This window comes from Mustela nigripes, chromosome 15, assembly GCF_022355385.1.
Source record: "Mustela nigripes isolate SB6536 chromosome 15, MUSNIG.SB6536, whole genome shotgun sequence".
In the NCBI taxonomy this organism is placed as follows: Eukaryota; Metazoa; Chordata; class Mammalia; order Carnivora; family Mustelidae; genus Mustela; species Mustela nigripes.
Window position 1 is genome coordinate 75,322,056 of NC_081571.1, and position 15,717 is coordinate 75,337,772.

At 34.9% G+C, this 15,717-nt stretch overlaps 1 protein-coding gene and 1 pseudogene across 1 annotated transcript in view; both read left to right on the plus strand.

Annotated features, from left to right (window-relative positions):
* Window positions 1–15,717, plus strand: part of ITGBL1 (integrin subunit beta like 1) — a 213,247-nt gene that overhangs the window by 53,971 nt on the left and 143,559 nt on the right. The window lies entirely within an intron of this gene.
* LOC132003087 (U4 spliceosomal RNA) lies at window positions 6,621–6,740 on the plus strand (annotated as a pseudogene).

The window sequence follows — 15,717 nt, forward strand, 5'->3', positions numbered from 1 at the left end:
TGAGAAGATGGCCTGGAGGGCACCGTGTGCCACCCACGGCATTGGTAGCTGAAAGTGGTTTTGCTCGCTGAATGTCCAATTCATGAGGTTTTACTATCTAGATAGCATATCCTGACAGAGCACTGAGTACCTTTAATGACCTCGAACCTTCTGCTCCAGAGGAATGCTAACCCAAGCCTGTTTGTTTTTCCTGTTAGGAAACCAGAGACCTGTTATTAATGCAAGCGACTTCTCAAATGTCAAAAATGAAACACTTTGCTTTTTCACAGGAGGAGTATGTGTCGTTCGCGTTCAGGGTCACTTATTTTTATTCTCTCGATGGCACTTTGAACTTAAATGGCTGTGCACCAGGCGCCTCTTCGAGCATCTGTGGATGTCAGAGAAAATAAAGCCATGTGCTTGTGTGTGTGTGGCTGCATGATAGAGATCTTCAGTTCTGTCCCGGCACCAGTGTGCGTCAGTCCCCGTGATTCAGGACCAGCTTGTGGGAGGGACAGCCATTCCCCACCGCCAGTGAGCAATTGCTGCGGGACGATGATGACTTTCCCCCAAGCTTTCCTCGCTGCTCCTCAGACCGGTCTGTGTGGTGGAGGTGAGATGCGAGGGCTGAGAATTACAGACTGTGGCCAAATGAGTCGTTACTCCCTGGTCCGGTGTGGGCGAGAGGGGGGAGAAGGTGACAGAACCATTTTTACTGCAGTCAAATGGGATTGATCTATGCCTTTCTAATGAGATTAAGGGGGGGGGGAAACAAAAACCTATTTTCAGTGGTTTTTTTTTTTCCTTTTGCCATCTCTTCTCTACTCTGGAGTTAATTTAACACATTTGGCAGAAGCTATAGAGCCGGGAACAATTGCTCTCATGTTGGAAATTATCCCAATTAAGAGCATAGCCTGTTTCTAAAACAAAAAAATAAAATAAAAAAATAAAAAACCCAAGCCACAATATCATCGATGATATACTTTAGATTGTATATAATCATCTTACATTGCCCCAGCATGATTTACTTAAAAAAAAAAAAAAATATATATATATATATATGTATATATATATATATATATTTATTTATTTATTTTAGCGGGGAAGGGACAGAGAGAGAGAATATTTCAAGTAGACCCCCTGCTGAGCGGGAAGCCTGACACAGGGTTCAATCTCATGACCCACCACACATGAGATCACAACTCGAGCCAGAACCAGGAGTCAGATGCTTAAGCCACTGGACCCCCTCGGTGCCCCATGATTTACTTTTTATAAAGGAAATAATTCAGTTCTCTTATTGGTGAGAGATACAGATGGATTGGAAGAGTCAGTGGTTTCTCACTCATTCTTTTTCCAGTGATTTTCCAACAAAAATCTTAAAATAGGACACTGGAGCTTGATACCCAAAGTAGGGAATGTCAAAGAAAGGAAGCCCTCTCATGTTAGGAAAGGACATTGATGGTCATTAGGCCAACCAATTTGGTCATATAGTTATCACCACTGATGTGATTTTACATGTCTTTGTGTAGTTACTTGATTGATATCTGTCATCTCTACTGAAGTATGAGGTATGGAAGACAGAACTCAGAGATGTATGGGCTCCCCACCTCTTTCAGAGCATCTGACACTGCCCGTGGTGCAGACTTGGCTCTCTGCTTCAGTGCCTGTTGAATTAAAGAATGAAAGAGTGAATGAACTACCTATGATTAGAGTTCCACACATTGCCATTAAAAATGCTTGTCTAAACATTTTGAACACCTCTAGCTGTAGAGAAGACCTTTCTTTGCAAGGATACCCAATACAGGGGCGCCTGGGTGGCTCAGTGGGTTAAGCCTCTGCCTTCGGCTCGGGTCATGATCTCAGGGTCCTGGGATTGAGCCCCGCATCGGACTCTTGGCTCAGTGGAGAGCCTGCTTCCCCCTCTCTCTCTGCCTGCCTCTCTGCCTACTTGTGATCTCTGTCTGTCAAATAAATAAATAAAATCTTAAAAAAAAAAAAAAAAGATACCCAATGCATTTTAAAGTTTTGGCTGTTAGAAAGTATTTTTTTTTTTTTTTTACTAAGATGAAATATGTTCATAAAAAGACTTTAGTGTTCAAAAATAGAATCGGATGTTGTGTAGACTAGAACGACTCGTCGTAAGGGATGGTCTTCTTTATGTCCTTTATGTTCCAGTCAATGTGCCCTTATAGTTTGTTATTCCTTCCCTTCATCTAAGCATTGTTCAAAAAGCTTGTTTACTATTAATTAGTTAGCTAGAACAGTTTTAAGAAAGGATTTTGTTGGGGGAAAAATTACACGTACTATATAAAAGTCAGTTGGGGTCATCCTGTCCATGATAATAATGAAATTGACTCAAACTTACATTTTCTTAAGCGTCTTCGACTACTTGTTTTCCTGGCCACTTCATTTTGTCCTGAGGCTACTCTACCAATACAGTGGTTCCTAGTTTAATGTCTGGGGAAAAAAAGTAGGTCTCTTTCTTATTCTTCCGTCATTCCAAGTGTATTTAAGTTCTGTTTGATTTTCAAAGTATTAAGCATTCTAAAGAATATGTGTCACCTCTTTAGAAGGCAGAGAAGGCTGCAGTCTGCTGGGTTTCACTTGTGTTATTTCTATTTACTCTATTAAGATAGGTGATATGTGCACACATGAAAACGTGCTCGTCCATACAACGTGGGGGGTTTGGGGAGTAGGAAAAGAATAAATGAAACAAGATGGATCGGGAAGGAGACAAACCATAAGAGACTCTTAATGTTACAAAACAAACTGAGGGGGGTTGGAGGGAGGGGGATCGGGAGGGGGGGGTAGGGTCATTCACTTTGGGGAGGGTATGTGCTATGGTGAGTGCTGCGAAGTGTGTAAACCTGGCGATTCACAGACCTGTACCCCTGGGGCTAATAATACATGTTTATAAAAAAATTTTTAAAAATTTTTAAAAAGTGCTCATCCTATGACATTAAAACTTTACAGATAAAGCTAAAGACCTCTTTAGATAGTAATACCTCATTCTATTTTCCATCCCAGAAATAAACTAATATCAACTTCATGTTTAGTCTTCCAGCTGTTGATATATAAATTAAGTATATAATTTATAAAAATTATAGAAGTTATATATAAATTATATATAACTTATATAAATATATAAAACTATATATAATATATATAGTTATTTGATTTATAGGTTATTTTGTATTATATACATACATATGCATACAAATACATTTATATGTATGTGTATATATGCATGCATACACACATGTTTATGTATATGTATATATATCTGTGTGTGTATACACACACACACACACACACGTAAGCAATAGAAGCTAACTCTAACTAAATTCACTAATCAACTAAGATTTTTTTAAGTGCCTATTATGTAGTAGGTACTGTTCTAGGGACTAGAATATAGCAATGAATCCAGTCCCTGCTCTCATAAACTTATATTCTAGATTAGGAGGGGAAAGAATAAATAAGAAACCAAGTAAAGTAATGTCAGAGGGTGAGCTAGGAGAAATTTTACGAAAGAGATGTGACTGTGGCAGGAAAAGCTACTTCTGAGTGACTGATCTGGGCAGGTTTCTCGGAGGTGATGCCATTTTTACTGGAAAATAAATTGTGAAAATGAGCCGAGTATGCTAAGTCTATGGAAGGAGTAGTGCAGGCAAAAAGAATAATGAAATTGGAGAAGCCCATGCATCGTAACTGGGAGTGTTTGAAGAGTAGAGAGGAGGCCAGGAGGGCAGGAACGAAGGAGACTTAGTAGAACAGGAAATCAGAAGCTGGCAGAGCCCAGTCGCCTCCGTCTAGACAGGAAATTTGTGTCACATCACAAGAATAATGGGAAGCTATTAAAGGATTTTAAGCAAGAGTGTGTTTTGGGATCTGATTTGTTTTAAATTTATCACTCTGGCTTTGGAGTAGAGAAAGGGATCTATGAAGTGAGAGATAAGAATGAACTGTTCTTTCTTATTTGTCAAAAATCAATCGACCATCTATTTGTGGGTTTATTTCAAAACTTTTATGCTGCTTCATTGATCTCTGTTTCTTTCCTTTCACCAACACTGCACTCTTTGGTTAAGGTACCTTTATAGTAAGTGTCAAAATTATGAAATGTAATTTATCCTGGTGGTATTTTGCAATTTTCAGTGTATGCATGTTTAGTATTTCATGGTTTTGGATACTATTTTAAATGGATTGTATTACTGATTTCATTTTCCAATATGTTGTTGTTAGTATATGGAAATATATTTGATTTTTGTACATTGATTGTTATCGTGCAAATGTGCTAAATTCACTTCCTTTGGAAGCTTTTTTTTTTTTTTTTAAGTAGAAGATTTTCAAACAATCAAGTTGTCTGCAAAAAGATAGTTTTCAATTTCACTTACCTATCTGGATGCTTTTTCATCCCTTTTCTTGCCTCATTACACTGGCTGGGACTCCAGCATATGTTGGACTGAAGTGGAAAATAGATGTTCCTGCCTTGTTCTCTATGTTAGGAACCCTGCACCATGATATGTTGTGTTAGCTGCAGGGTTTTGTAGATGACCTGTAGCAGACTTAGAAACTTCCCTTCTGTTACTAGGATCTTGAGAGTATTTATCACAAGTACGTGTTGAATTTTTGTCAAATGATCTTTCTGCATGTACTGTGATGGTATATGGTATATTCTGTCAACATGGCAAATTATCTAGTTTTATTTTTGAGTATTCCTGGGATAAGCCTCAGTTTATTATGAAGTATTATTCTCTTAAAATATGTATAGATTCAATCTGTTAATATTTTTTCATGAATTATTAGTCTGCAGTTTTTTTGTTCTTGTATCTTTGGCATTGTTATCAATGTTGCTGGCCTCATAAAATCAGTTATTAAGTATTTTTTCCTCCTCTAGAAATCTGAAAGATTTGTATAGGAGCCTTACTTCTTTAATCTTTGATAGAATTCACCAATAAAGCCACTTGGTCTGGTGTTTCCTTCATGCAGAAGTCTTTAATTATAACTGTAGTGTTTTTAGCAGATACAGAAAATGTATTAAGATTTTTCCCCTTTTGTCAGATTTTGTTATTTCTGTCTTTCAATGAACCCATCCATTTCATCTATATTTTCGATTTTGGACACAGCTGTTCATAATCTCTTATTTTCCTTTTCAACATTTAAGGAGTCTAGAGTTATGCTAACTATAATTCCTAACATTCTAATTTGCATATTCTTTTATTTTTAAGTGTGTATGTTGTTTATCAGACAATTCCATTGATCTTTCCAAAAAACTAGCTTCTGGTTTCACTGATTTTCTCTATAGTTGGTTTTTAAAAATTTTATTTATTTTTAGCTCTAATACTTATTAATTTATCTGTGCTACTTTTCACTCTTCCTAGTTTCCTAAGAGAAATCTTCAGTATATCATTGATTTTAGAATTTTATTTTGTTTTGTTACCATTATTTTGCTTCAAATATTTCCAGTTTCTTTGTGATTTTTCATTTGACCCATGGTTTGCTTAGAAATAAATTGTTTCTTTTTCAGATACTAAATTTATACCATGAACATTCTCTGATATTGTTAAGTAGTTTCTTTTAAGTTTTTAATTTTAATTTTTACTTTTTAGAAGATTTTATTTATTTGCAAGAGAGATCACAATTGGGGGAATGGGGCAAAGAGAGAGGGAGAAGCTGACTCTTTACTGAGCAGGGAGTCCAACGTGATGCTCCATCCCAGGACCCTGAGATCATGACCTGAGCCAAAATCAGATGCTTAACTGACTGAGCCACCCAGGTACCCTTATGTAGTTTTTCAAATGGAAACAACAGGGTCACCTGGTTGGTTCAGTTAGTTAAATGTCTGCCTTTGGCTTGGGTCATAATGCCAGGGTGCTAGGACCGAGTCTCATCATGTCAGGCACCCTGACAAGAGAGCCTGCTTCTCTCTCTCTCTGCTTAATGTTCCCTCCAGCTTGTGTGCTCTCTCTGTCAAATAAATAAATAAAAATCTTTAAAAAAAAGAAAAAAGTTAAAAACAGAAGCTGGATCTCTGTGAAAGTAACAAAGATATTCTGAACTTAAAAGTTATAGGAAAAGTAATTTTCTATAAAAATCGAGGCCAAATCTTATAGTAAGATATTGCAGAACAAAGGAAAATAAGGAGACAAATAACATCCCTAGATGTAATTAAGAACAGGTCAAATGGAAGAGATCGAAATTGTAACTTTGTATGTCAAGACTAAGACATTAAGACAGTAATGCAAAACATAATTTCATAAAACAGAAGTAGGAAGCTCAGAGTTATGTGCTAAGATACAGGAGAAAATAGAAATAAAAAAACAAAAAAACCAATACTTCAGAAATGAAGACTTAACTGGTAGAACTACAAAAGCAAGTAAACACATGGATAATGTCCTAAGAGAAACCTGAGGCCAAAAGTAGGAACATTTTGAAATTGGGAAAGAAATGAAGAAAGAGATAAAAATAATTTGAGGGGAAGTGACAAATACTGAAGAAAGGTAAAGAAGTTCTAAAATATTGATAATAGGAACCCCTAAAGAAGAAAATGAAAACAAGGGACAGAACAGATTCTGAAAAGTGTAATTCAAGGAAAAGTTTCTGCAGTGGACAAAAGAAAGAAAAAGATTTAAAATATATATGGAAGCTTTGTGCAGTGGCAGTATTGTAGCCGATGAGGTTTATCTGAGGTGCAATTATTGCTAATTAAAATATATATAGAAAGAACATACCAAGTATCTGAGATTTTTGACTCAAATCAATGAAGACCAAGATATGTTTTAATATAACTACTGAAATGCTGAAGAAAAAGAAAATTCTTTGGGCATCTAGGAAAAAAAAGTGAGGTAAGTAAATGAAAATATGATTATTATCAGAATTTTGACAGCTCTGTTTTATTCTAGAAGAGAATAAATTAATATAGTTAAGATAATCAAGGAAAGAGCATGGCTGGCAGTAATTTTATACCCAACAAAACTGACTTTCTGATATCAAAGGAACAGACTGTTCTATATGAGAACAGACTGTTCTATATGAGCAAAAATTTGTTCTCAGTAATACTTCTTGAGTAATCTGAAAAAGAATGAACCTACGACAACCAAAGTAACAGGAAGGAAAATTGACAGATGGTGAGATTTAAATTTATAGTTACTTATGTTGGACAAGTCTTATTGCTATATTAAGACTTAGTGTAGAAATATGACTAAATGAAGTTCAAAGGAAAAGAGTATGATATATAATGGCTATATATTTAGACATTGTATTGTTAGAGAATCAAATGGCATTTATTTTTTTGCAGACTATTCTTAAAGAGTAATTTCAGTGATATTAGTAATTATCTTCCTGCTTTTTGGAATTACTTTCCAAGCATAATGGAATTCAGCATATCAGGGTTATCTTTCTTCTCCTTGTTTTCACACAGGGTTTCATTTAGATAGGTTCTCCCCTAAGATTGTTTTTGCTACTATTTCCTTCCTTCCAGGACCTTTCCTTTTGATGGGAGAACCTCCAAAACCAGAACTGAAAGGAAAGTTTATTTATACTGTGTATACTCTGAGGACCTTTTCCTTGTAATAGAAATTAATATTATTTTTATTTCACATCTTGGTATTTTTAATATTTCATTTAAAATTATTTGTGTATGTTTGATAATTTCATATGTAGCTCCCAGTTTACAAATAATTTAACACAAGCATGGAGATTAATTTATTCTCTAAATTTCAGCTAATCTGTAACTCAGCATACATGGTGAATATTCATGAGCTGCATGATTTCACAAATGCTGTTGAACAACTCTTCAGAAATTAGGCATGAGTCTGTGGAATATACTGATGAGATTTTGACTCATTAAGGTAGTTTGTGACCTAAAAACACATATCTGGAACATGTATGTGAGCAGCAATAGTTCCCAGTGAGCTCTTCTTTGACCAATCATCTACTCCAAGTTCTTGAAGGGCAAGCCACATATATGTTGGTATTTGGTTGTGTCTGAGCCCATGTCAAAATAACGACTAAGAAAAGTAAAGTCAGATGTTTGGAAGCACCCTGAAGATTTCTTTTTCTTCTTTCTTTTGTTCTTTTTGTTGTTGTTGTTGTTTTGTTTGTTTGTTTGTTTTCAGTGTTGGAACAACTAGAAGAGTCCCGATCCATTCTAGAAAGATTGATGTTGGAACAACTAGAAGAGTCCCAATCCATTCTAGAAAGATTGTATTACAGGAAAATTCTGTTGAGTTTCAAGACTTTGGGAGGCAAATAGGATAAATTTAAACAATGGCCAAGATCATTAAATTCAACTGAAGTATCTGAACTATATTTTTAGATTCAATTGTTAATTAAGAAAAAACTTATACTAGTTTGTTTAAATTGGAGCTCTTTAATGTTACTTCACACAATTAAAAAGTAAGAGTTTAGGAAACATAAATAATTGCTAACATGGTAAAATGTCAGGGCTTGATATTTCTGCCACTTCACTGCTAGACTAAAATTCCTTCTTGTAGCTTAAACTTCAATGTTAGCTTTCATAATCATTACTATTCATTCACTTATTCAGTTGTTGAGTATTTATCCAGGTCCTCCTATTTTCTTTGGGTAGATATTATGTTGCTTTTTAAGTTTTATTGAGATACAATTGGCATATAACATATCAGTTTCAAGTGTAAAACATAATGATTCATTATATGTATGTATTACAAAATTATCACCCCAGTAAGTCTAGTTAACAGATACTGTGCTGTTTTAAAGCAGTAGACTGAAAAGAATAAAAATTACCCATCAAAATTATGTAAAGTCAAGCTCATTGGGTGGGTTTTCACAAAATTGGAAGGGTGATGTGTACTGAAAAAGAGGGATTGTTTTTGTCTGCAGTACCCAATTACTTTGTAGTTTTGCTGAATATGTACCTTATCTATTAAGTAATTTAGGCACTTTGTTAGTGTTTTGACTTTTCTTGAAGGTTTTATACTTTTTAAATTGCTCTGAAAGATTAAAGACAAAGTATACATTTGAAAATAAGTTATACACCTCCACTTAAAGAACTAGTGTTTTCAAATTAACTCCTGGAAGTAAGTTATTTATTTGAAGACATGTTAACTTCTTAAAAAATGGTTTGGATACCATTAAGTGCATTTTTTAAAAAAGATTTTATTTATTTATTTGACAGAGATCACAACTAGGCAGAGAGGCAGGCAGAGAGAGAGGGGGAAGCAGGCTCCCCGCTGAGCAGAGAGCCCGATACAGGGCTCTATCCCAGGACCCTGGGATCATGACCTGAGCCAAAGGCAGAGGCTTTAACCCACTGAGCCACCCAGGCACCCCAAGTGCATTTTTAAAAACAAAAGGTAACTAAGCACAAAAATCATTTGCAGTAATTCTCTACTTATCTAAGAAGCTAATTTCTATTTTAAGAACATACAGAGTAAATATTCATGTTATCTGACAAGTGGTGTGTTTATTCATGTCAAATTAAAAATCATCAAGTTCACAATTGTTCTGCTTAATAGATGCTTAGCTATATTTTAATGGATTCCAAGTATATCCTTATGTATATTTTTGGAATTCAGTGTCAGTATATTTTAGGCTGAATGCATATTAATCTTTCCTTCTCTCTAAATTGGCAGTGCTATAGATTACAAACGGCATCCCTGTTGTAGATTTTCGAAGTAGTGTAGCTCCTTAGAAAGTCCTTTTCCATTCCTGGCACTTAAGATTAGGAAGAGGAAAGGAAAGTACTTGAACATATGAAATTTCTCCCTGAATATGAAGTTATTAAGTGAGAACATATTGATGTAAAAACAGTTTCAAACTGTTACCTTGCAAAATGTTTTGTTTTCTGTAATGCTGTTTTTATAAAGTAGAAAGATCGATCAAAGTAATGAATCTAAATAATAGTGTTTCACTATCAAAAGGATGATTATAGTTATCAGTGGAAGTCTAGAAATATTAGGTCTTAACTCCTAACATTAGGCCCAATTTTTATTACGTGGTTATTTGAAGATATATAATTAAGGTAACATAGGACAATTTGGAATAGAAAATAAAAAATTCCTTTTAGAAGCAGTATTAACAATACATAATTGAGGTACCATATTCTCACTGACTGTATATTAATACCAACATTCAGTTGAGTTTAAGCCAGAGCTGAATACCATCATCATAAAACAAATGCCTAAAATTACAAGAATCAATCTAAAATTGACTATAATTAAAATGATATTAATTTTAATTATCAAAAGTTTTAGTAGTCAAATTTTAAAAGACATCCATCCTGTTCAAATTAATTTAGTTTGAACTTTTAGACTCTTTCCAAAGATCCATAAACTGCCATGAAAATCATGACTAGAGACATTTTCCTTAACTTCCTTCACTTGCTGGAATCTAGGCTAACTCAGAGCATGTCTCTGTGGAAACTAAACATTATCTGGGTCTAGACTCATTCCTTAAGAATAATTTGACAGCTCTCCTGAGCACCTGAGATCTATCCAGAATGGAAAGGAAATTGACAAAATTGTCATAATCTTCACAAATAAGAGCAAGCAAGAATAAACACAACACAAACAAGAATAAAAACAAAACATGTTCTAAACTCTCTAAAGACAATTTCATTTTTCAAAACCGAAGTAGAGAAAATTACAAAAACATTTTCCTTGTGAGATTTCCCAATTCAAAGCCCTTCTTCAAAATCAGGCTTTTAAAGTTCAACCTGAATGAACTCATATGACTTTTAGGAGCTATAAATCAGACATTGACAGTAGGCTTACTTTGTGTTGGGATAGAGTTTCCAAAGTGTGTTTTTCTTATTAGTTCTGTATTTTAGGTTCTTGATACAGATTTTGCATTTGGCCTTCAGTTTATTACCTTGTTCTTAAGTGTGGATATCTGGGGAAGGTTGGTGATCCTAAATTTAGAAAGATTCAGCCTAAGCAAATAATCGGAAGTTAAAGCCGTATTTCCTGTAAGATCAATATTAACTGCCCTTCCTTCCCTAATGTCAGGATTATTACTAGTACAAGGTCGCATATTTTTTTTGAACTTCTAGAACCATGCAGTTTCCAGTAAAGAAAATACACAAAAAGACATCCTTTTTCTCTAGCAGAGCAATCAAGGTAAGATTATATAACACAATTTCTAAACAGACATAATTTTAAAGTAACTGGTCATGGAGTATGTACATTCCTGAAAGTTATGCTAGAAAGAGGTAAAATTGAGAGTGATTGTTGAAGGAAAGAAGTGTGGTAGAAAAGATAAGATCATGGATATTGGGTTTGAATCAAACTGTATGATTTGAGAAAAGCCAGTTGATTTCCCGGAGTCTACATGTTAGCATTCTTCCTCTCAGTTCACAAGGTTGTAAATAATTCATTGTGTCAATGAATGGGAAGGACCTGTTATAGGGCCTGGTATATAATAGGTACTCAGTGAAAGTTAGTGTTCTCCTTTCTTACCCTTTTTTTTTTTTACCTTTTCTGCCTCATGAATATTTCTAAATAAATTGATATAAACCCTCTATTATTTTCCTATATGGTCATTCACTAGCAAAATCTTCTTAAACACAGAGGATGACTTCTGGTCACATTAACTTATTGTAATCTCATGTTAAGAGTTCCCTAAAAATTGCTTAGGACAAATGATATTTGTGCATATTTAAGAAACCAATGGCATTCAAACTTTTCATATATAAAACTTTCTTTATCTCATCACTTATGAAGGTGGATTTTTTTTCTACGATGAACATAATCTAGATTTCCAGCACATTACTTCCTAAACCTGTTTTAGCATCTAGTGTTTTTCTCCCTACTGTGATTCCGCATATTACTGGGATGGTGAGCATATAAAGACTGTTAAAATCGTATCTCCTTGTTGCATTCCATGATCAGTCTCCTGAAATATGTGACATTCATAATATTCTAGTCAAATTGACCATAAACCGCCCTGACTACAGAAAAATTATATCAGCTCTAACTGCTGGAAAGCACGTTTTGGAAGTCAGGGATTGGCTTTCCAGGCTGTTCTATCTCTTTATTTGAAAAGAACAATAAGAACTGAAACAAATTTTGGCCAAGTAACTTAGGCAATATTTAAAATAGAATTTGTATCTTAAGGGATAGAACTATATTAGATTAAAATAATTATATATATAGCTTAATCTTTAGAGTTATGTGATATTTCAAGGAAAAGCTTCGAGTTGAGCCATTAGGACTAACAGTATGTGACAAAATGGGGATGTGGTTGCTATGGTGTGACTTTGGCAAAAATTAAGTTGAAATGGAAGAATTAATGTTGACAGCTGGGCAATTTATTTCATTCAGCATGCAGTAATGTGATAATCTCACTGAATTTCTAGATTCAAGGTTGATTCCATGATTCTAGTTAGACAAGACTATTGATTTTAAAACATATGTATTTTTCATATAAAACAGTAGTCTTTTTCTCCTTCCTGAGAGAATCAAAATTGTCCTTTGGAGCACAAACTATTAAATTAGTATAATCAATTCCAGGCATTTTACCTTAGAGTGGTCTCTAAATGTAGTCTATATCTTCATTTGAAAAAGAAGTAAGAGATTCTATAAGATTGTTTGCATGAGGAGCAGTTGAGTTTTATTCATAATTATCTATAGTTGGTTAGTTGGAGCTTAATCAAAAAAAGAATTATGCAACACTTTCATAAGGGTTTATTAATTCCATGTCAAACTTTGGTTACAGAGACAGAAACTATATTTGAACCATGCTTTAAAATCTCATATGAATTGAAGTGAATTATTAATATCTATGCAAACCATATACCGTAATTTTATCAGTGTTCAAATGAATAAGGGTTATTTGCAAGAGTCATTTGAAGGATAATTATGCTTTCAAGTATGTGAAGCAGGTTTTTGACCTAGACTCGAGTCCTTTAATTTATATTGATATAACTGAGGAAAGTTATAGTTACATGATTTGTAGGGGGAAAACTGGATTCATATTCTACTTCTATTGACAAGTGTTGCAAACCTGGACAGTAATTTTATGCAACCTTCCCCATTTATGTATTTGTCAAGCATTTTTTTAAAGGATTTTCTTTATTTATTTGACATAGAGAGATCACAAGTCGGCAGAGGGGCAGGCAGAGAGAGGGGGAAGCAGGCTCCCCACTGAGCAGAGAGCCCGATGCGGGGTTCGATCCCAGGACTCTGAGATCATGACCTGAGCCAAAGTCATAGGCTTAACCTACTGAGCCATCCAGGTACCCCTTGTCAAACATTATTTAGGGGCAATTACTATATGCCATAAAATTGGATAGGAACTAAAGATATAAAATTAAGATGATAGACAGAGTCCTAGTCCTAAAGAAGATAATTGTTTAGTGGGGAGAGAGCCATGTAAGGAGATAATTATGGGCTAGTGAAGTAATAGATATACGCATGGTATTATGGGAGCCTGGAAACTGTTCCTTTCCCAGTTGCAAGCTGGGGAGCTTGTCAAGCAGAAGGAAAGCGTACACAATGCAAGGCAAGAAGTACTGACTTATTGGGGTGCCTGGGTGGCTCAGTGGGTTAAAGCCTCTGCCTTTGGCTCAGGTAGTGATCCCAGGACCTGGGATCAAGCCCCGCATCGGGCTCTGCTCAGCGGGGAGCCTGCTTCCCTTCCTCTCTCTCTGCCTGCCTCTCTGCCTACTTGTAATCTCTGTCAAATAAATAAAAATCTTAAAAAAAAAAAAGAAGTAGTCACTTACAATTGTTGGCAGAAACAAAAATTGGCAGAAAACTTTATGGCCATACCTATTCAACTTACACATTCATGTAACATTTAGTTCATCAAATTTACCTTTAGAAATTAATAATAAAATATTTACACATATGTACTAAACAATATTCATAGAAACGTTTACTTATCTGGTGCCTTTCTGCATTATCTTTTCACAAATAATTATTCTAGGAAAAATCTCTTTCCTTCAGTGATGGATAGTAATTAAGAATTTAGCATATGAACTCTGAAAAAAATACAGGAAATAAATACAGAACGTGGACATAACAAACACAACTAATAATAAATCAACACCTGAAAGACATTCGTACTACGGAGCTTATAATAAGTGTGAATAATTGTTCATGTTGTGAAATTAAGAAGAAAGATTTCTTTATATGCAGCTAATGGATATATCACTTTTAGGCAACAAGAAGTCAAAGGAGAGATGCAGGTACTTAAGGATAAAATTACAATAAAATAGAGAATTTTTTTTAAGGATTTGACAAATGTTTATATAGTGTTTTATGATGCGACAGGCACTGTCTTCAGCACTTCACAGCTGTCATCTGTTTTACTCCGTGTAAAAGCCCTCTAAGGCAAATATTGTTTTTGTTCACATTTTACAGCTAAATATTCTGAGATACACATAAAGATTAAATAAGTTGCTCAAGTTCACACAATAGTAATTGAGTGGGGGCTTGTACACCAGCAGTACAGAGTTTGTGACTTCAAGCTTCCTGCCCTGCTGCCTCTGACAAAGTAAATGCACTGAGGGTGTGTGTATGTGGGGGATATAGGAAGAAGAAAAGCTCACAGGAAGGAATGTGGAGAAAAAAGTGTAGATGCTTCTCAGACCAATCAGGTACAAAGAAAATTAAGAAAACAATGAAAAATAACCAAGTGTTATACTAATATTAGAGAGAAAATAGTATATGAAGAAGGGTAACAGGAGACCTAGCATAGCCATAATTGGTGTACCTATGGAAGAGAAAAGACACGGAATAGGATGCTTTTCAACGATATAACTCAGGAGTACTTTGTTGAAACTATGGGTGTGCACTTTGATCTGTAGTAAGGGAACAACGTGTCCCAAAAAAAATATGGATCAACCCACAGTAAAATATAATGTTGTAAAGTTATTGAGTTGAAAGATTAAAGAATCCTGAGGGAGAATCGGGCTAAATACAAACAAGTAAACAAAAATCAGCCTGTTCAGGCGTGTACATGTAACAAACATTGTTCAGATAAGTATACAAGACAGATATTTTCAAACAGGCAAGATATAGGGGAATGTATACTCATAGCATTTCTTGGAGATACTACCAGAGAAAAAATTTCTGTCAAAGAATAGATAAGAATCTTTAATAAGCACCTTTTCTAGGCATATAGATACAGTAGTGAACAAGATAAAACTTTCTTGGTTCTCACTGAGCCGAAGTTCTAGTTATGTAATAGTATAGGGAAAAATAAATCAAAGCAGAGGAATTCTGCAGTTTGCTCTTGAATGTTTACAGCCTTGATGATATTCAGCTGGTCTGTGCCGTTTAGATTATAACCATTATTAATATTCCCCAGCCGTTGGTGAAAAGATGTGGCTCCAAGTTTCCTAAGGTCCTCTGCCTATTTGTCCCTTGCAAGCCTTACCCCAGGACTTTCTGAGATCTGGGATGTGTCTGTTATCCAGTAACTGAAGAGTTAAAGCAGAGGCTGGCAGGGAGCCTCTGGGTTTGCCTGTATCCTGATGGGTTACTCCTAGTTGTTAAAAATTTCAAGTATTTCATCTGCTTATAGTCACATGATTGGTATTGACAACCACTGGAAACAAACCCGAAGTCCAGCAGCATATGAAAGATTAATTTTAAAAAGTAATCATGCAGTGACATATTAAGTCAAATTGAGTTAAATACAGCTGCATTGACAAAGTGGATGCCTCTTAAAAACATCATATTGAGTAAAAAGGTATGTTATGAAATAACCCATAATATTGAATGACAGTTGCTATAGTATGATTCTTATGATTCT